The sequence below is a fragment of the Argopecten irradians genome, chromosome 15 (assembly GCF_041381155.1).
Source record: "Argopecten irradians isolate NY chromosome 15, Ai_NY, whole genome shotgun sequence".
NCBI lineage: Eukaryota > Metazoa > Mollusca > Bivalvia > Pectinida > Pectinidae > Argopecten > Argopecten irradians.
Genome location: NC_091148.1, coordinates 15950047 through 15971889, shown reverse-complemented (window position 1 = coordinate 15971889; position 21843 = coordinate 15950047). Strand labels below are relative to the sequence as shown.

General features: G+C 31.5%; 3 long non-coding RNA genes across 3 annotated transcripts; 2 read left to right on the top strand and 1 right to left on the bottom strand.

Annotated features, from left to right (window-relative positions):
- Positions 1-1331: 1331 nt before the first annotated feature.
- Positions 1332-3228, bottom strand: LOC138309110 (uncharacterized). The gene is made up of 3 exons (XR_011206201.1): positions 2912-3228; positions 1785-1882; positions 1332-1419 (listed from the first exon to the last, which is right to left on the bottom strand). It is a non-coding gene; the product is annotated as an uncharacterized lncRNA (long non-coding RNA).
- Positions 3229-11907: 8679 nt separating this feature from the next.
- On the top strand, positions 11908-14070 carry LOC138308983 (uncharacterized). The gene is made up of 3 exons (XR_011206174.1): positions 11908-12191; positions 13315-13377; positions 13968-14070. It is a non-coding gene; the product is annotated as an uncharacterized lncRNA (long non-coding RNA).
- Positions 14071-18553: 4483 nt separating this feature from the next.
- LOC138309478 (uncharacterized) lies at positions 18554-21252 on the top strand. The gene is made up of 3 exons (XR_011206285.1): positions 18554-18884; positions 20238-20320; positions 21055-21252. It is a non-coding gene; the product is annotated as an uncharacterized lncRNA (long non-coding RNA).
- Positions 21253-21843: the final 591 nt, after the last annotated feature.

The window sequence follows — 21843 nt, the reverse complement described above, 5'->3', positions numbered from 1 at the left end:
TATTTCATTCCAAGTGTCTGCTCCTGTTTTTGATAGAGAAAAAATACCATTTTTTAGTTGTGGAGCATCTTTAAACTATGGGGTCAGCGATGCTACAGGATAGTCACATTGTCAAGCAATCTTTGAATTCTGACGTCACGTCATTGTCATGTCATTACGTCATAATTTTCAGCTTAGTACGATCAAAACGCACCAGGTCATACTATATCAATGACATGTTAAATAAGTTGTTTCACTTCATATCAGGCGGTCTATGACCAAACGTGTATGTGCTATAACTGCAGGATAAGTATGATATGTAATTTTTGCTTCAAAAATCTTTCGAAAACTTTTGATAAATGTATCAAATGTATATATGATGCTTTATAAACATATGTAACAACATATAATTAATGCAATGCAATAGTTATTGCTTTTGTGTTTGATGCATGTTTAAATGAAAACGTATTTGAAGAAGTCATTTAATAATTACTAATATCACTATAAATATATGAAATTAAATGTTAGCCCACAACTTGGCTACTTGGTTTGACAGCGTGTACACTTTTCACTACACTGCAGACGTAAATTATTATAATTATTATTTAAAATCAAATATTTGACTAAATGATAACGACGTCAATGTAGAATGTACATGTGTTAATAAAAACTTAAAATATAATTAAAATATAAAGCGGAGTCTGATGTCCAATCTGTTTGACGTACTGTATACCAATTCCCTTTCGCGTGCGATTTACTTTTGCGATTTTCTTAATCAAAGTAAATTCGAATAACTTATTATAACAAATAATTCACGTACCACGTTATACCCGATAACTTTTGTGCGGGACTATTGTTTCCATTGGTGATAGAATGACGTCAAAAGATTAAATCCCTCGCTAACGTCGTTCCTGATTATAAATGTTTGCTTTCCATCACCACTCGAGATACTTGTCCCGCACAACCTTATCGGTTATAACGTGGTACGTGAATTATTCCTATTGATATCTACCTTATTCACATTGGAAGATATTTTAATGTAATAGATAAATTCGCGAAAATTAATTGTTTTTGAAATGTGGGACAATGAAGTAATTCCAACCGTGTGGACAAAACAAAATTGTCAAATTTTCGAGGCGATCTGCCCCTTTATCAAGACATACAAAACATACACGATTACATAATAGGATACGAACAGTAATGCGGGACAAAGTAGACAAATTTTGTTTTTGAAATGGAAATAGTAATATTTAGTAGCCGCGGAAAAAGGTTGATTTACAGTATATAAAGTCAATAAAATCTTGTTGGAAATTGAAAGTAGGAGTCATTGGTAATGATAACAAAACATGATATTTTAACAATAGTTTAATGATCACACAAACAAAATTACAAGGGATTAAGTTCAGATCACGCAAGAGGTCTTCGACCGTCAATAGATGCCTGTAAACAAACAAAACAGTGTAAATAAATAATGTAAATAAACAAAACAATAGATATTTTAGCTTCATAACATTAAAAATATATTCAATTTATATACATTTGAATGTAATCTTGTTAAATTACAAATTTCTAAAAAGACTCTTTTTATAGACCAATACTCCATTGTATCAGCCAATCAGGCTACACTACAAATTATAACGTCATTTATACATTATGGCACATTTACAATCCAATGAAAATGCTTGTTACGTTCAAAATTGAATTACTAGAATAAAAACATATCTTGTTAATACAACAGGAAGTGTTCTATTAAATCGAATGCGATGTTCTCAGAACAGGTTGTTGGTAAAAACATAAAATCTTACCCCCGCACTTCTTTTCTATTGGTATTATCTTCGCATATTTTAACCAGAATATCCTCCAGTACCGTTAAGAATGAACCATAAGAACAAGAAGGCTGCGGCTGTAATGAAAATTCATTTCAAATATTATGGGATCATATACATTATCATGAATGTTGTATAGTACAAATTACTGTTTTTGCGGTTACTAAATGCCGCGATTTCTGTTTCAAATGTTGTTCGCGAGTTAATATTTTCTTCTGCTTATTATAATTACATTTCAATGTTAATTATGTATGTAAACTATTTACTTCGCGGAGAAAAAACTTTCGTGGATTTACTTAAATCGCAAAATTTGCGAAATTAAATTACAAACAAATGAACGCCGGTTTGAAGTATATCAATGCATACCTGTGTTTCAGAATCGGATTACACGAAAATAACTAATGCATACCACAATTACTTTATTTTCAAGTTGTATACCTCGTTTTGATCCATTTATGTTCGACCACAATAAACATTGTGTAAGATATGTAATTACAGCTATAAAGTATATTCAAAATGACTACTGAAGAAAAGAAAATATTTTGTATACAAAATTGACATGTGACAAATGATTATTAGATGTCAAACCAGAGTTTGGTTGTCCCATGTTTAATTAACCATAGTTAAACGATAATTTTCAAATCGACATTATATCATTTCTTGTAATACTAACTTTTTTTCATTTGCATTTTTTATTGATTTTCATGAACATGTTATTACACAGAACAAGGAATACAATTGATCACAATACCAATAATATGTCTTACATTACAATTTTGTATATATGCAACAAGTAACAATTGAACATACACATTTACACAAACCCTAAAAGACCAACATTTCATCTATCTACAATATGTGAGTCAAGAGACAACTAAATTTCAATATTTTCTTTTTCAAACAAGGCATGCCATCCTCCCCATCTTCTTGTAATACTAACTTTACAAAATTTACAAGATAATTGAGAACGTTATTCTTAACCTACATGATATGTTAGTGAACATATATAAGTATAGGTTTCGTAGCAAATGAGAAATTAAAAAAAAATCACTAATCAAGTTACTAAGCTAATTTGAGCTTTGAACAACTGGAGCCAGTAGTATTACCTGTAGCGACGACTGAACCGCTGTTGAATATGCCCCTCGTTTCAACCTTATTGTCATAGTAAGCTCTTGCTAAGGCATAGTTGGTCAGACGATTTGGTCCGTAAGATTGCTGGGGTGCTGGCTGGTAGTACTGCTGTTGGTAGCCGCCATAGTAATCGTTACATTGAACGGCCACATAAAGAGTGGCACATGCCAAAACAATGAGGCCTAGAACTTTGTTCATTTTGCCTCCTTTCGCGTCGACAGCCTTGGACCAACTGCACCAAATGTGTGGTATGCAGAAGTGAATCCCCAACCAGTTGTACTACGGAGATTAGTTCAATCAGTTTCACGGAAACGCTTATAAGCCTGCTACAGCAACGCCACCTAGTGATTGATGTTGTATTAATAATCACTTTTGTGGGATGTATCGAAGCAGTGAAGTAAATAGGTATCTTGGATATGCTTGCTATCAATTTCCCTCTGACCTGCCAACGATACAATGTCCCTTGGGGTATCCGGTCCGGAAGTTGATACTGAAATTGGTTGAGCGTGATCAGCATCCGTGCATCTTTACTCATCCGTGACAGATCATCCATTACAAATTGGTTGTCAATCAACATTAACATTTCCGTAGTCGAAACTATTCGTAGAGTGGTTTCCGGTCTCATTTCATCAGGTTCAAAAATCTGTCCTTGTCTGATTTTGTGAAAACACTCAGAATTTAGAAAACAAAATCTTGAAATAAATTTGCTTCCTGGATATATTGATATCATATTTTATCTGTTTATACATTCATGACAGAGACTTATGACTTCTCTTAAATTCTTTTAAATTTAAATCCTACAATCCATTTGCAAACACAATCATCATGAGACACCCGTAATCATATCCTTACTACAACAATTCCTGTATTAACACTATTCCCAGGATGTGCAAAGTATGAAAACGAAATTTTTCCTGTGAGTATGGAGTTTGTATATAGAGATCCAATCCTTATTTTGATTTATCTCAAACATGTTGACGAATGCTTGTACGAACATTAAATCGCCTTTCATAGTTATAACTATGAATCCTTTAAAACAATTGAATTAAGCCCAAAACGTTTAATGTCAAGTTGAATGTTACCTAACTAATTCTTTAAATGACGTTTGCTATTTTCTTTTTGCGCAAAATTAATATGCGCTGTAAATACGTCCTACTCTGTCTTAAAGGCCAACTACCTTTCCGAAACAAAAATGAAAAATTTCTTCAAAACAATTAAAAAACAATTGAAATAAAAGAAATTTTATATCGATGGCCTAAGATGAGTTTATCACACCAAACAAGTGCTAGATCCCGTGAATCATCTTTGTTACCAATGGATATTCATGTCTGGTTTCCTGATAATCAACTACCACGCGGTTATTATGATAACACCGGGAACATCAGGCGACCCGCGAAATGAAAATTGACATTTAATTTATTTCAATTAATTTGTTCAGACTGTAATAAGTCTACTAATGCCAGTAAGCCAATAATTAAGTGACTCCACAAAAATGTCAATTTCGTTTCCCTTTATCGTTTAAAAAAAACATAAACCTGTTGGGCCTTTACGAAGTTGTCCTATTTACATCGTGGAAGAGATATATTGTTGCATACATGCACTTAATAACAAAGCACGGAAATAAAACAATTATTTATGGTAAACCGTCAGTATTAGAGATAAGTTCCAGCATATGATTTTAAAACAATATACGAGGTGTAAATAGAATTATTAAAGATGAGTCCAGCGTATTAATCTGTCATGGAAGTTTAAGTTTATTATTAAACGATTGATATACTCAGAATTGTTTCAAAGATCATAATGAATATAAAATTACCAATCAATAATTAATTGTTTTTATTTGTCGGTTTTGTTACACATTTGATATAGAGCAGAGCGCATAAATTATACAACCTATGAGAAATACAAGAAATGAAATATGTTAATAGTGGGTATCCCTTCATTTTTGTCATCAATTGTTCAAAGCTTTTTATTTTTAAAACAGGAATGTAAAAAACCCATTAACTTACCGTTAATACTACAGTTATCATCACCTTCTGAACAATGTAATTTATATAAATCAAATGTTAATTTCCATAACAAGGGTTCTCTTACGTTTTGCCGTTGTCGTTCTAATTACCGTGCGTTAATTGACTTTCACTGTCCCAGGCAGCATAACAGCAAAATCAATATGAAATTATTACATTTATTTTGTGCTGTAACCTCATCTTAGATCATCGATATATATTTTCTTATGCTATTATTGTTTTTAAGAAACTATTATTTTTCTTTAGGAAATGCAGTGCGCCTTTAGCTCCTTATAGTTATTTTCACCTCCTTATGTAAAAGGTGTTAAGGTAACGTAGATTTCATTTTCATTTTTTTTATCTTTGATTATCCCATTGATAGGGCGTTTAACTTAAAGTTATATATGCCGTATGATTCATACTTACGAATCAAGATGAGCTTTTAATATGTTATTCATTACCAAAAGTTACTACCATTTTGAAAATTACAGTACTGTCAATGCATTGGTTTTCATTTTACAAATACAAATAAAAGCAGAAAATTAATTCTGTACTGCCAAAAATCGGAATATGTTTATCTATAATGAAGCGAAATGAGTACCTACGGCCAGACCATGAAGTCAAATTGTAGTCTACAATTTAATGTCACAATTTTTACAGTTAAATAATTAGTAATCATAAAGTGATTTCTGTAGAAAAGTTTCCATCTAAACATACATAAGGCACAAAAAACACCAATTTTACAAAACATAATCTCGGTGTTGTAACTAACGTTTATTCAGGCATCTGAAGCTATTTGAATGGTTTTCACGGCTTATTCATCAAACCTTATGGTTTTCAATCGATTAATGAAGAAAAATTAACATGCCAAAATGTTCGCCCAGTTACGGCCCATATCTTTAGGAAACCATAACCAAAACATTACACATTCCTATCACCAGCTGTGGACTTCCTTTTTTTCCCACAAATCTGTTTCAAGTTGCATTTCGTTAAAATTATTGTCATATCTGTATGAATATTAATGCTCTTGCACAAAGGCTTTTTAGCCTATTGCTGAAAAGAGATAAAGATGATTGTTAATATATAACATATGTTTGCAGAGAGAACGAAAAGTGGGCGCGGGAACACATCTTTCATAAGTTAGTGTAAACCGCGTACACTTTTTGTTATTTATATGCTTCATGAATGCACATGAATTGAATACTCACTACATTTGTATATTTGTTATCCAATGGTTACATACATTTTTTCATTAAATTACATAAATATGTAATGTTTATATACGGTGCTCCTATGTGAATATTTGTTTACATGTGTAAATGGTTTGTGATCGTATTCTATATGTAGATTTGTTTATTTTTGTGTCTTGATAAAGGGGAATATCACTTTGAAAATTTGAAAGAAATTTGTCGACACTGCTAGAATTACTTCTTTGCCCCATAATATTTGTGTTTAGTATAAAGTGTATGATTTCATTTTCATCTTTTTAGATAAAACATAAGAATACGTAATTATTATTTTAGTATATTTTGAACAATTTTATATAGTTTATAATTGCACAAATATTGTTTATTTTTCAATAACCAACACCTTGCCCCTAGCTATTGGCCATTTTATTCGTCCAAACATTAAAGATGCTCAACCGTCGACAGAGCATAAATGATATTCATCATTTGAACAATAATTGGTGTTTAATCATGTAGATACATGTCTAGTTAACACAAAAATAATATGAAATTATCTATTTTGACTTTGGTGCATGCGTAATGAGTACTTTATTCCATATAGTATAAAGAGCCACGATTTTTTTTCGGGATGCAATTAATTATTTTTCATATTTTTAACTTGAAGTAAAATTAGAAGCTCAAACTTTTCAATGGTGGTAATGGTGTAAAGTAAGTAACTTTTGTAACTGAAGGAAAATACTAAAAACGTCTGCTTCTGTTTTCAATAGTGAAAAAATTCCATTTGTCAGCGGTGGAGCAACTTTAAGTGCAGTGACAAAAAAATCACTTGTATATACCCATACTTTAATCAAGAAAAATCGATATCAAAATTGAAATATTTGAGTGGTTTTAGATGATAAGTAAAAGAAACATTCTAATATTGCAAATAAACAATTAATTAAATTTAATTGAATGGTAAATAAATTATCGATAAATTGTAGGTCCACTACCTTTCAGACATATGGGAAACAAAATTCAAATATTTCAGCGAGTTTAGATAATATGTAAAATAAACATCCTAATATTTTCAATACACAATTGATTAATTTTAATGAGATTATCGATAAATTATAGACCCGCTTCCTTTCCGAAACGACATTTATGTTTTGAAATGGGAATGTAAAACGAGGTTGATAATTTTGTGGAGTCGCAAACGTTATTAGCTTACCGATAAAACTACACTTATCATCATCATCAACATTTTGATAAGAATAAATAAAATGCGTCCATGGCATTGCAGAAATAGTAAGCAAATAAATAAATAATGTTAAAAAATTGATATCAATGATAAAATAATGTTTAACAAAATCTGATTAAATATACTTTTTAATGGATTTTAATGGAAAATAATGGACGCAGGCTAGAAGCCTCTATGTCCATATCATAAGACATAATATATAACTAATTATATTGTCACTGGTAAAGTTGTATACAAGTACTCAATAAAATTATTTATCAGTAATTATTATAGATATTGTCCTTCATATGGTTATCTAGCAGTATCTCAAAATCTTTAGTAGACTCTGCATTAACGACAGACTCTGGTAGACAATTCCAGGTATCAACTACCCTAAACGTGAAAGAGTTTTTCCTTAGCTCGTGTTGCAACGTTGTTTTTACAGCTTAAATTTATACTGATTTCTTAATTTTAGTTTTATTATTGTTGAATCATTTTTGTGAATGAAATTAAGTTATCAAGTAAGAATTCTGATATTACAAATAAATAATAAATTAATTAATGTATAAATAAATAAACAAATAAATAAAAAAAAAAATAATATCAATAATAGAATAATTTAACAAATTAATCTGATAAGATGTACTGATTTTTGAAATCTTAGATTTATTACTTTTTATTTGTTTTTGTGAGTGAAATTAGGTTTACACCTCAAATAAGAATTCTGGTGATATTACACACAAATAATAAATAAATAAATAAATAAATAATAGATATCGTATTGATAATAAGAATTTAAGTAGATAACAGATTACACATTGTAAGAGATATACAGTCGCCCTAAATTTCCAGTAATCATTACTAATATTATATAATATTAAGCTATGTATTACACCATTACCGTCTGATAACGTCAAATTTTGTGTCATATTACAACACGCCGGTCGTTATAGACCCGTAGATAGGGTAGGTACATGCAGTTAAAACAGAAAATTCTACTGGTTCCGCTCTCTTTCATTCCGCTCAGATTAAGGATAGCTCAATGAGATTGAGTGTGAATATTAATGTAAACTTATTTCATAAGTGGTATTATTTTCAGAAAGGATTGTTATTATTGTCTCGATTCCGAGTTAGTGACATACAGTCAGGTAATTTTGACAATAATAAGACAACAGCTGTGTTCATATGTATCTTACAAATGTATTAAATATTGATCTTATAAGTGAAATTAAGTGGTCTGTATGCAGGTTTTATGATATATATATATATATTTTTTAGACGTTAATAGATAAAACTTATAAGTATTATGTATAAATGTATAAATGTATGTGCTTACTTATAAAGTTATAAAAAAAAATTAGGTCATAGATGTATATATATTAGATTAATATTTTTATTAGCCTTAATACATAACAAATTGTTACAGCAATATTGATATTAGTTTTCTTCGCCAAATTATTATCTGCATTGCGTTACATTTATGTATAACTATATATGTAATATATGTATTCAAAGTGTAAGTGTTGCGAGGATTAGCAATTAAAATTCACATTTTAACGTCTTTTAAAATTTTGTTGTTGTTTTTTTATATGAATACAGTAATTCTTGTTATAATTTTCTTCGTTTCGAGGTATTGCTTGATTAAATGAAATGGTACACTCGTAAATGTTCATATATCAATTAATGTTCTAAAACTAATATTAGTGAAAGATATATTCAATTAAAGGATTTTGATAACGACAATTTACATTGCGTAGATTTAGACCAATTTTCATACAAAATTCAAAGTTATATAACTGATTAAATGAGGTGCGAATAAAAACATCAACATTTTATAGTAAAAATGATAAATGTAACTGATGACTGCAGCAAATGCAGGCATTTTGATATATGTTTCGAGTAAGATTAGAAATTTTGAGCGATTCTTACAAATCTTTAGTTTTTAGAATTAAATTAGGTATCGAAAAACGTATTTTCAGAACAAATAAGGTGATCTTAAGAATTACATGTAGACTGAATGTGATAACAGTGAGATCCTTTTGTAAAATGAATTTGACAGTTTTAAGAATTATTTCAATGACTGACTGTAGTGACATGAATGACTACAGTCGCCATTTTTTTTAATTTAAAATCATTGAATTAGACTTCTCGGAGATAGTAGAGAAACAAAATCACGTTTTTAAGCGATTCCTTAAAAATAATATTTGTATTAATTTCATATATAGCATGATGCTATTGAGAATCACTTAGTACTAAAAACCACTTATTAATTTTCGCGAGTTAAAAAATATGCCTTATTTGGCAATATTTCGAACACAAATTCAAATTTTTCGCGGATAATTGTTTAAAGCTAGCGTACATATAAATGTATATATGAACGCCTGGTCGCCATGTTATGCATTGGTGATTATGTTGAAAATAATGATGGCGCGAATTAATTGTTTACGAGAAAAAAAATCAATTTTACTTGTTACGAGCATTTCCATTGGCTTAAAAATGTATTTCATTAGTACAAAAAAATGGCGTCGCCTTTTGTAACGTTGTTTATGATTGGCTGAGATGAAAGCTTAATGATTTCAAAGACAAAAGAGTCCCAAAATTAATTTTGAATAATGAAGAGATTAACTACAGTAAATTCGCGGTTTATTAAGAGTACAGTCAGATTTTGTGATACATGTATATCTCCATAACATAAAAATTCTATTCAAGTTAATCCTTAAGTAAAATAGTTTACAATATGTTAGAGTTTTCATGCGTTCCATTTTCTGTAATTGAAAAACTCCCATATGTTATGTTTGAGCGTGTTTTAATGCAAAATGTCGTCTACTTGGTCAGTTCCAATACATATACTGGTCTTTTGAGTGATAATGATAAATGTAAAAGATGCTCCACCGTCGACGAAGTTTTTTTCTCTCTTTTTTTTCAATCAAAATCAGGAGCAGATGAATAAGTATTTTTCTTCAGTTATAAAAGTTACTTACTTTTACACAATAACCACCATTGAAAAATTTGAGCTTCTTACTTTAGTTCAAGATAAACAAATATAAAAAAGAATTTATTGCATCCCCCAAATATTTCATGGCACTATGCCCTATATGGAATTAAATACTGATTATGCAAGCATAAGTAAGATATTTATATGCATTTCTTTATCAATTAGACACATATAAACACTATTATACTTTAGTTAAAGATGCTCCACCGCTGACAGGAGCAGGCGATTAAATATTTTTCTCCAGTTGCAAAAGTTACTTACTTTACACCATTACCGCCATTGAAAAGTTTGAGCTTCTAACTTTACTTCAAGTTAAAAATATGAAACATAATTAATTGCATCCCGAAAAATTCCGTGGTACTATATCCTATATGGAATGAGGTACTGATTGCGCATGCAACAAAGGCAAAATAAATTATTTTATATTATTTTTTTTATGTTAATTAGACATATATATACACGGCTAAACACCAATTAGTGTTCAAATGATGAATATTATTTATGCTCTGTCGGCGGTGGAGCATCTTTAATGGTCAAATGATGGGTATAAGTTATACCCCTCTGTCGTCAGAGCATAAACGATACCCATCATCCTGGGTTGAAGTCATACTTAAAGTTGTATGTTTCATAATTTCCTAATTAACACAACAAAACACAACCAATATCATTAGATTCACAATACATATGTACTCATAATAAATAGTTTTAATTTTTTTCTCAATCATCGAACAACTCAAACGGAAATTTGCAGTTTTACCAAAAACATGATATTATAAACATGAACTATCCATTACAGCGAGCATAAATGGTCATGACAAGAAGAAAAATAGCGCCCAAATCTTTTGTTCTATATATTAAAAATGATTCAAAGATGTTCCAGTGCTGACGAATTCGACTCATATAAATACACAATTTAACATCGGCGGTGGAGCATCTTTAAACAATTTTAAAGCAATTTCTTATAAAAAAAGTAGTTATTTTAATGTATTAAGCAATTTTAAAGCGATTTCTTCTAAATACGTAAAGTTAAAAAGTTTTATTGTGTTTTGAAAGCATTGAACTCTATTGCTTCTAATGTCGAAACTTTTTTTGGTTTTTGTCTATTTGTTAAGAAAAAAACATTGGATCAAATTACTTTACCAGGCATATTATCATAAAACGCTACTGTTGCTTAGCTAACAATCCATTTTAAATATATAAGCCATTGACATATTTTGAATGTATTAAATTCTACTGCTCCTTTTAGTAAAGTTTTGGGGTTTTAATCAATTTATGGAGAAAAACAAACAATGGATCAAATCGCATATCTAATATAGCACATATAACAATAAGCCTATATATTATTATTATGATAAATAAAACTGATTTTGTTGTTAAGCGTACAAACCAATTCAAATAGATTGGCCATTTACATCGATATTTAATATACACTGTGATTGCGGTTTCCTTGATGATGCTGTAGCCATCGCTAGGGGCTGGAGGAAAGCGTGACGGATGAGCATGGGCCTGTGACGAAGTTCAAAGTTCATCACGTGGCCTTATAAAGTTATAGACTTGCGCGGGATGTCAATCTCCGTGTTAAACCAGACAAGGGGATTCAGCAGTGACAGTAGTCAGTGGCTACTTGGCGTAATCGGTACCAGCGCCATAAATCCGCCAGTATGAACAAGATTTTGCTGCTCATCGTGGTCCCTTGTTTGCTTGGATATATTTTCGTCCAGGCTCAGTATGGTTACCCAGATGCTGGGGGAGGGGGTGGTGACTATTACAACCAGTTCCTAGCGGCCAGATACCTACAGACCCAACGGAAGGGATTTTTGGGTCTAACCGCTGGACAACTAATTGCAGCAGGTGCGTATTTTTATTACTCCGGCATTCTGAAATTACTATAATAGTTACTTGAACAAATTCTGGCATCATGTCAGAATCGTTTTATGAATCTTGCTTTTTCGAAACAATTTTTTTCCAAGAGGATGAAAATCTGTACTGTTTGGAAAAAATTCCAATATTCACTTGAACATATTCTAGCATCATGTCTTTATTATTTATGCATTCCACTATCTTAAAACAAAATAATAGTTACTTTAACATATTCTGTCATCTTGTCAGTATTTTTGATGAATCCTGCTTTCTCAAATTAAATAAAATTTACTTGAACAAATTCAGGTATCTTTTAAAAATATAGTAACAATGTCAGTATTTGTATATACATATGACATATGGTATAGTTTTGTTAATTATCTAAATATAACCGTCAAAATGCCCCCAAGAGAACGATGGAATCTTATTATTTACGACCCAAGAGAGATTGTTAACATTTGACTTCGCAATAATTATAGTTGATGTATTAAATGATAATGACCATTTTTATGATAATAAAGCTTGTAGAGATACAGCAGGATAGCTGGAATTTGAAACTGTTCCCTGACTTTCTTTTTTGTGAAATACCAATTTTCGCGTAATTCGCGAGAAAGCTCCAACGCGAATTCTGAATTTGTATAAACGAAAGGACGTAAGATTGTCAGTAAGAGCTGCTGATCTCGAATTAAAATTATCCGCGAATCTGCTGGAAATAGTGAAGACATTACGCGGTAAAAAAAGTTGTCCTCAGTATAAGATTTATTACAGAAAGCATTATTAAAGTTATGAAAGTAGCAATGCAACATATTGGCGCTTTTATTTCAATAATTAGACGGTTTTTAAAGACATTTGTAAACATAATAGCCCCTCTACTCTATAAGCGCTGAGGCAAATTTCAAATTTCTCCCAAGATGATATAAGTTAAAAATCGCAAAAAAAATGCTTCAGCATGTTTCTACTTAAAGTTCATAACTTGCTATATCGGATTTTTTTTATCACATAACTGGTCCTTTCAATCTTGTCATAAATATCCTAAGGCACACCTGTAGTGATACTATTATGAGGTCATATACATTCATAACTTGCTATATTGTATTTTTCATCTCTTTTACAGCACTTACCTTCTTTGCTGTCTACGTTTTGACAAATGGAACTCAAAGAATGATTGGTTAAACTGGTATGTATAGATAATTTCCTAATATTGTAAGTGGTACGGTAGCATCAATGACACTGAATCGGAACCAATTTAAGTTTCCGAATTATGACTTCGTGCACTAGTCTTTTTGACAATAATAAATATTTCATTATCATTAACACTGTGGTTTTATTAAAGGATTATTCTAAGTATTTGTTTTATTTATTTGTTTATTTTTAGATGTATTTGAGTAAACCCTGAGTGTTATATAAATAACCGCTCAATGATGAGAGTGCACTTATATTTGCGATTAATTGTTATAGTACGCTCAGATTTTTGTGTTATATCTCCATTAAATAAAAAAGTATTCATATTACTAATTATGATTCAATCTACTAGTACTATAAACACTGTCTTCAAAGTCCTTTGAGTGATGTTTAATCGTTACGCAGTTATTTCAGCCAATCAGATGCGTCATTACAAACGGAAAAGAAAACATCAAGCCAATAATATACCTCGTTACAATCGAGATTGTGTTTTATAGCATGTCTTCAGACGATACCTATTTTTTCAGTAATTTAATTCATTTGCAAAATGTATGTCTAATTATCTGTGTTTTTTTTCTTTTTCAGACACGATGATATATCAAGACCTCTTGCGCGATGTAAAATTGAACCTTGGGATTTCGACAATCTCATTCTGTTGTTACCGTTGTAATTAAAACGTTATACTTAATTGTGTTTGTATAGTTCTATGGAGACATATTTTAATAAACATCTTTGTGTTATTCTTACAATATATTCTCTATTGTCTATATGACGTCTTGACGGTAGCCATATAAATAGCCAGGCATCAAACTGTGAATTCTGGAATTCGACATATTCTGTATAGTTATTAAAATTTGCCGAATGAATTTTTGCGATTTACCGCATGGACCAAAGAAGCTTTTTTTTCGCAAAATATCTTGAAGATAAGATGAAATTTATTCTGGTTCAGGACTAAATCCCCTCTCCCCTGGCCAAAATGTCCATGTTTACATTAGATCATCACGTTGGAGCGACACAGTGGTATCCGAACTCGAGATCAAGTCAAGAGTTTTTAGTTGTCAAACACGAATGTACCCTAAAGGGCCTAATATGGCTATTATCTATTACCTTGTTTATCACATTACATTTATTCAAGACAATATCAACTTGCTGTTATTGTCATTTCCGTCATTTAAACAGGCATAATGTCTTAGGTAAATTCATGTCACTTTTAGATGATTTGTTCAGGAAGAGCATAAAAGTCAAATTAGGTCAAAACCTTGACCTGAAATTTATTTCAAATTGACCTGAAATTGACCTAAATTTCACATGAAGAATTTTTCAGGTCAATCATAGGTGAAATTGACCTGCACTTAGATGAATAGTTTGACCTGAATTTCACATGAAGATTTTTTGGTGTCCATTTCACCTGAATTTCACATGAAGATTTTTTTTTCGTGTCCATTTCACCTGAATTTCATATGAAATTGACCTGGATATTAATGTGACCAGAAAATCAAGGTTTCCGATTGCTGTACATGTAAACACGTCAGAAACTTCACAATTTAAGGACGGCGGGACAAAATGGCTGCCAGTGCTAGATTTCTGCAACACGGTTTGACCTTGAAATTCTTTGAATGGTTGGTGGTTGTAGTTATTTGAATAAAACAATATCTTACACGTGTATTACTGTACATAATTATGTTTTATGACATTGGCCATGAACGTTTAATGTTTGCTAGCCAAGGCTTGGAAAATATATAAAGTTTTCATATAATTACATTTTGCATAAACACTCGTCTATGATCATACAAATAAACAAAATATACTGCGTTATTTTGTTTGCAGTCATGCTCAAAATCGGCTATAGTTCATAAACAAAATCCATGTGTTACTAATAGATACGTCCGTGTTAATGAATAAGACATATGTACTTCTACTAAGACTGCCTATGAAGCACGTGAATATATCACCCCTTGGCTATCTCATAGTAAAACTGATAGCAGTTCGACAGAAAAATTCTGACCAATCACAGACCTGTAAAGACTTCATGTGAAGACTACAGAGAGAGCGATGCCTAACTTCCTAACTTCAAAGCCACTTTATCAACCACATTGCACCGTTATATGACTCTATTGATGCACTTTAAAATTACCTGTTCTGTTCTGCTGCCTCGAGTTTTACTATGAGATAGTCCAGAGGTTAATAAAACGTCAGTAATGATAACCCCTGGAGTATCGTGGATGAGACACGACAACCTAAAACAATCATTTAAAACTACTTATATATATATAATTAGTTAATATAACTTACAAAATTAGTGTTTTCGTTAAAATTAAATACCAGTTACACACTATAAACCTATTACATTTGCTCAGAGGAGTACAAAATGTTTAGTATTTTATCCACTTAAACAGATCTACAGTAAATATCCATTTGACATACATATGTAGCTACAAATGTCATCACTCAGGTGATGGTTTAATTTTCTACAAAGCGTAAGAAGCACACATTTTCAAAATGGCCGCCGGATGGATCGTTCATTGTAAAGTAAAATCTATTTTAAACTTATATGTGCCTTAATTTAGAGGAGCTTTTGATGTTTGATCCACCATCATCAATTACAAACATTTTAAAAATCACAATACTTACAATGGATAGGTTTTGATTTTACAACTGCGAGTAAGAGCTGAAAATGATTTTTGACAGTACACCTAAAATCTTTATGTTTACAAATACAGCACAGCGAGAGCATACAGTCAATCAGAATGCCAAGTTGTGATCTACAATTTCAATTCACATTTTGCAGTATTATTAGTAATTGTAAAGTGATTTCTGCAGATATATATATATACGATAAGAACTGTAATGATCTGCTATGTATAAAATTAGATAGAACAACAAAATATCTAATTGTTAATACTTATATCAAATTTCACGAGAAAATTGGATTAAGCTTATTTTGCGATTTGTTCAGAAAATGTATAACTTTCAGTCAAAGAATGCGTTCGAGGTTGCCCCCTTCTTCTTTAAACTGGCTACATTTAGAGGTGCCACGTATATTTTTTTAGACACAAAATCTCTTGGAGCAGGGAAAAACGAGATTTTGACGAAACAGAAAAGTTACTAGATAGTTAGTCTCAAGGAAAAAACACATATGGCCACATCACGAACTCTACATGGTTATTTAAAAAAAAAAATCCCGGTGCCTCTACATTTCCGAAACAAAGAAATTCTTCACATATTATTTCTTGTTTGTAGATGTCGCTGTGACCTAGATTCGTATGATATATGTCGCTATGACCTATATCTGTATACTGTGTAGCTGTGAGTTCTGTCACCTATACAAATGTATTTGTATTGTGGATGTCGCTGTGACCTAGTGTCTATGATGTGTGTCGTTATGACCTATATCTGTATACTATGTAGCTGTGACCTTTATTTGTATTGCGGATATCACTGTGACCTAGTCTCTATGGGGTGTGTCGCCATTACCTATATATGTATATTGTGTAGGCTGTGACCTATATTTGTATTGTAGATGTCGCTGTGATCTAGTTTCATATGGGGTGTGTCGCTGTCACCTATATTTGTATATTGTATAGCTGTGACCTTTATTTGTATTGTGGATGTCGCTGTGACCTAGTTTCTTATGGGATGTGTCGATGTGACCAATCAGGCCTCAAATTGGCTTCGTAATCTGACCATACGTAAATGTTCATTTCGATATCTTAATTGTATCTGTTAAAACATATTCATTGTAAGTATTGTAATGCTCAAAATATTGGTAGCTTTTGGTAGTGAATAACTTTTCTGTAAAAACTCTGTATCTCGGGAAAAATGGATTAATTTGCTTCACACAAAAAAATAATTACAAATATGTTCTACGGTAAATAGTGGTCTAAAATATACTTTAAACGTTGTTTAGAAGAAGAAAATATAAAAACTACCAAACATAAGCACTTTTTAAAGCAGTGAAAAATAAGTCCTTTTCTTTCATATAATTAGGGACATTTTACTTTAGACAAAAAGTAATGTGTCACTGGTGAGAAAATCAGCGTGGGTCGATTCAGTCATACTGTACCTTCTTCAAAAAATAACTTTTGTCATTCACATTATAATTTTTTTCAAACATTACCTGCAACATTTCTGTGTATATATATCTTTGTATGATGTATCTAAGAATCCAAATAAAGTCTTTATGATAAAGTTGGTAGGATGTTCTAATTTCAATGTTTTTGGCAATCAATTTCGAGAAAGTTTTATGCCTTTACAAAGCCCAGGCCAAAGGGCCGCAACTCGTACTTTTGTTTTTGCCAAGAAAAAAAACTGTCAGTGTTTTTACTGTTTAAAGGGAAGTGTGATCAAAATACACATTGATATGTCCTTTTTATCTTTTTGAAAAACTATATATAATTTTTGTAATAATAAATCTTTACAATGTATGTATGTATCTTATCTTTCATTTATATGAGCCCATAGTATCATATGAAATATAGAAAGTGTTGGAATTATTATTTAGTGTATTCGATTTTAAGACCTTTTTTTAGGTTTGTAATATTATATTATTTTATGAACCATCTCCTCGGTTGATATTGGATTTTGCATAGAAAGTTTATTACCAATTTAACCTTATCTAAGGTCTAAATACAGATCTTACCCTATCTAATCTTATTCTCTTTATTGGTTCCATACAATACACATGTACTCGTACAGTGTATATATATGTGTACACGTTATCATATCTGCTTCGCATTGGACTTTTTGTTTCTTTGATTATTGAATATTTTAGTTTATCTATTTATTTATTTACTTATTTATCTATCTATTTATTTATTTATTTATTATTTATTTATTTATTTATTTATCTATTTACAAATGTATTTTTTTCATTTATTTATTGTTATCTGTTTTTTTCTTAAATCTTTATTAATCTTTTCTTATACTGATACTACGAAATGAAAAAGTATCAATATTTCGTATGCGAGATATTGGCCGTCCCGTAGGTACGTAGTTAGACAGGGATTCCGGCCCACGGAACCAGCCCGGGGGTGAATGCCACCTGTCCGACACACTTCCTGGATTCTTGCATAAGGCGGTAAGAAACTGGACAGCCGTAGTACGGTTTCCCGTGGTCAGCGCTAAGTCAGGGTCATACATATTCTTCCTTGTCAATATCCAAGATGTTTTAACCACGTGATTATCAAGTGTGATAATTTGACGACCGATAGTCTACACTTAGAGGTCAAGGGAAACTGGTCATTTTTTTCTTAAAAAATATTCTAACAAAAGGTTAGATTGTACCAGCAGCCAGTATGAATAAGATAATTCTTCTTTTAGCGATTCCCTCGGTCCTAGTTTTTGTAGCAGCTCAATATCAGAGCCAAGGTCGTCCATTTGTATCGTCCGGCGGACTCGGTCCGATCCAATATGAGGGATCATATGTCCAAAATGAGGTGAATCCCTATGACCTGGATGACGGCGGGGATCCATTTGACAAACTCAATGGCGTTCTACTTTTACGTAAGTATTTTCAATATTTTTAAAATCCGGAACCCTGTTTATTCCGGTATTATTGCATGACAGTTTTCCTTTTAAATTTTAAGTAATTCAAACCTGTCTTATCCGGATCCTCGCACGTATATTCCGATGAAAATGGTTGACATTTTCCTTCTTAATTTATATCTGCAAAACCTGTGTAATCTGGAAACAAGGCTATATCGCTCAGATATGCTGGTCACACGGTGATATCTGGTTTGGAGACGTAACACCGTATATTAAAAAGAGAGAGAAAAAAACACTCCAGTTTGAACATCTGCAGAGTGAAAAGGCTGAAAATACAGACTAAACAATAAATCTAAAATGAATTCTAGAAGTTGATTACTTTAGGCGTATGATATAATCAAAGTTATAAATGGCATTTTTTGACTATAAAAAACAGCAGCAGACGATTTAGTATTTTTCTTCAGTTAAAAAAGTAACATACTTCACACCATTACCACCATTAAAAAGTTTGAGCTTCTAATTTTACTTAAAGTTGAAAATATGAAAAATAATTAATTGCATCCCGAAAAAATTCCGTGACTCTATATCCTATATGGAATGAAGTACTGATTGCGCATGCACCAAAGGCGAAACAAATTATCTATTTTTTTGTGTGTGTTATTAGGCATATATATACACGATTAAACACCAATTATTGTTCAAATGATTAATATCATTTATGCTCTGTCGGCGGTGGAGCATCTTTAATGTTTCTGAATTTCGACGTTTGCTTATTTATAAATCTGTATTCAGTATTTGCATATTACAGAGTAATCTGACATAGCGGGTAGGTATTGATTATGACGTCATGTATTTGCGAGCGTAACGTCATACTTTTCGGAGAAAACGACGTGACTGCATTCACAAAATAATGACGTAACAATCGATATCTACCCACAAGGGAGCTAACTCTAAAATATATGCAAAGGCGGAATTAGTGAGAAGCCGAATGATGTGTCGTGTATGAGTTAAAATGATATATAATGATCATACTCTTTATCTATTTGTTTTGCGAAATTCTATTTACATAGCGGCATGAGATTAATCGCCGAAGTTGATCTTTGGAGCTCAAATACAACCCCACTCTTTAAGACCTATACAATGCATTATACGAAATTTCAAACGAATTCGCTTGGAATTTTTTCAAGTTTATTTATTGTCTGAAAACCAACACTACCATATACGGACAAAACATATCAACAGACAAAGCGAGACTTTAATTAGCCGATATTTTTTTTTTTTAGAAAATTTTTTTTTATTGAACTGGTTTTATTACACTCATATACATGTGCACACGTGAATGAAAGTGACTTATACTGTTTTCTTTTTCAGTTTCCGGTATTACGCTGTACTGGTACCTTTTCTTAAACGGAACCGGAAATAGGGTCGGATAGATGGTGCTGTGCTCAATATAGGTAATACATGTATACGTTTTGCGTATCTGTCAGTCAACATACAATGAACATTAATTACACAGTCTTCTAATCCTCCTAAAATCTGGAAAAAGGTAATTTTGGTTTTCATTTGGAAGAGAGAGAGAGAGAAGGATAAATAATAAATAAGTGATGAAAGATGGTTCATATGCGCGTGCGATTTGACTTTGATGGGAAACTCAAAATACTAATTCTCCATTTATATATTATATTTATACACTGTAACTTTATAAATTACAGCTTTATTATTCTATTTGATTTAAGTAAAATTCTTTCAATTGTTTGATTTGTATTATGTATCATGGTCATCACAAAATTGATTGTAGTATAATGATGTTGATCATTTTGTTTTGTTTATACAATAAAATATTTTAAAGTCAAGAAAGCCAGATAGGGCTCAAAAATAAAGAAACTTGTCGTTATATTTTGATTATTATATTCCTCATCAAATAAGAAAATATTTGTGTTAATAAAACATAATGCTACAACCTCATCAAAAGTCTATGATTGTATGCTATTGATAATTCTATTTTTAGATGTCACATGAATATATTTGTGTTAATGAAATATACCGTTAACCTCACCAAGAGTTTATAAGTTTATGGTATTAATAATTTTATTTTCGGATGTCATCTGAGTATATTTCTGTTAATAAAACATGATACTGGCCTCATCAGGAGTCTATAAATGTCTGATGTTAATAATTCTATTTTCAGATGTTACCTGTACCTGTATTTCACCTGTTTTTAAACATGCTAGTCATGAACAGATCAGTCCCTCACCATTACCTCTACCGACGTGAATTTATTTCTACAAACTCCGGACATATATATATTATTTTGCTGAAGTAGATCTCCATACTCTAAGTACACAAAAAATTACCAGGTTTCCCAAATAAAAATGTTTGTTATCAAGTCATGTTTTCTTATCAATATAATGTAATTTTAATTTGGTCGTGTGAACAAATATTCTCTCATTTTACCACTGGTTAGTCGGTCAGATACTCGATACTCTAGGGGTTCCGATCACTTACGATCTCTACACCCCATCCTCGATACTCCAGGGGTTCCGATCACTTACGATCTCTACACCCCCCATCCTCGATACTCCAGAGGTTCCTATCACTTACGATCTCTACACCCCAAGACTATCTCAGAGTAAAACCGGAGGCAACAGAACAAAATAAGAGAACATGTTATCTATTCCATCTTTGCACATTACAGAGTTAGCTCCGTCGTGGGTAGGTATCGATAGTCACGGCATTATTTTGGTAGCGCAACTCATGTCATTTTCTCCGAAAAGTATGACGTTACGCGCGCAAACGCATGACGTCACAATCACTAACCACCCGCAAGGGCAGATAACTCTATAATATGTAAACACAGAATAAGGAGAATGAAGACATGAACATATTCACCATCTGTGAATACAACAGTTAGAGTAGATTTCCGTGAAATGTATGTAGAATAGATTAATTAACAGTGTATCGTTATATAATTCCTTTG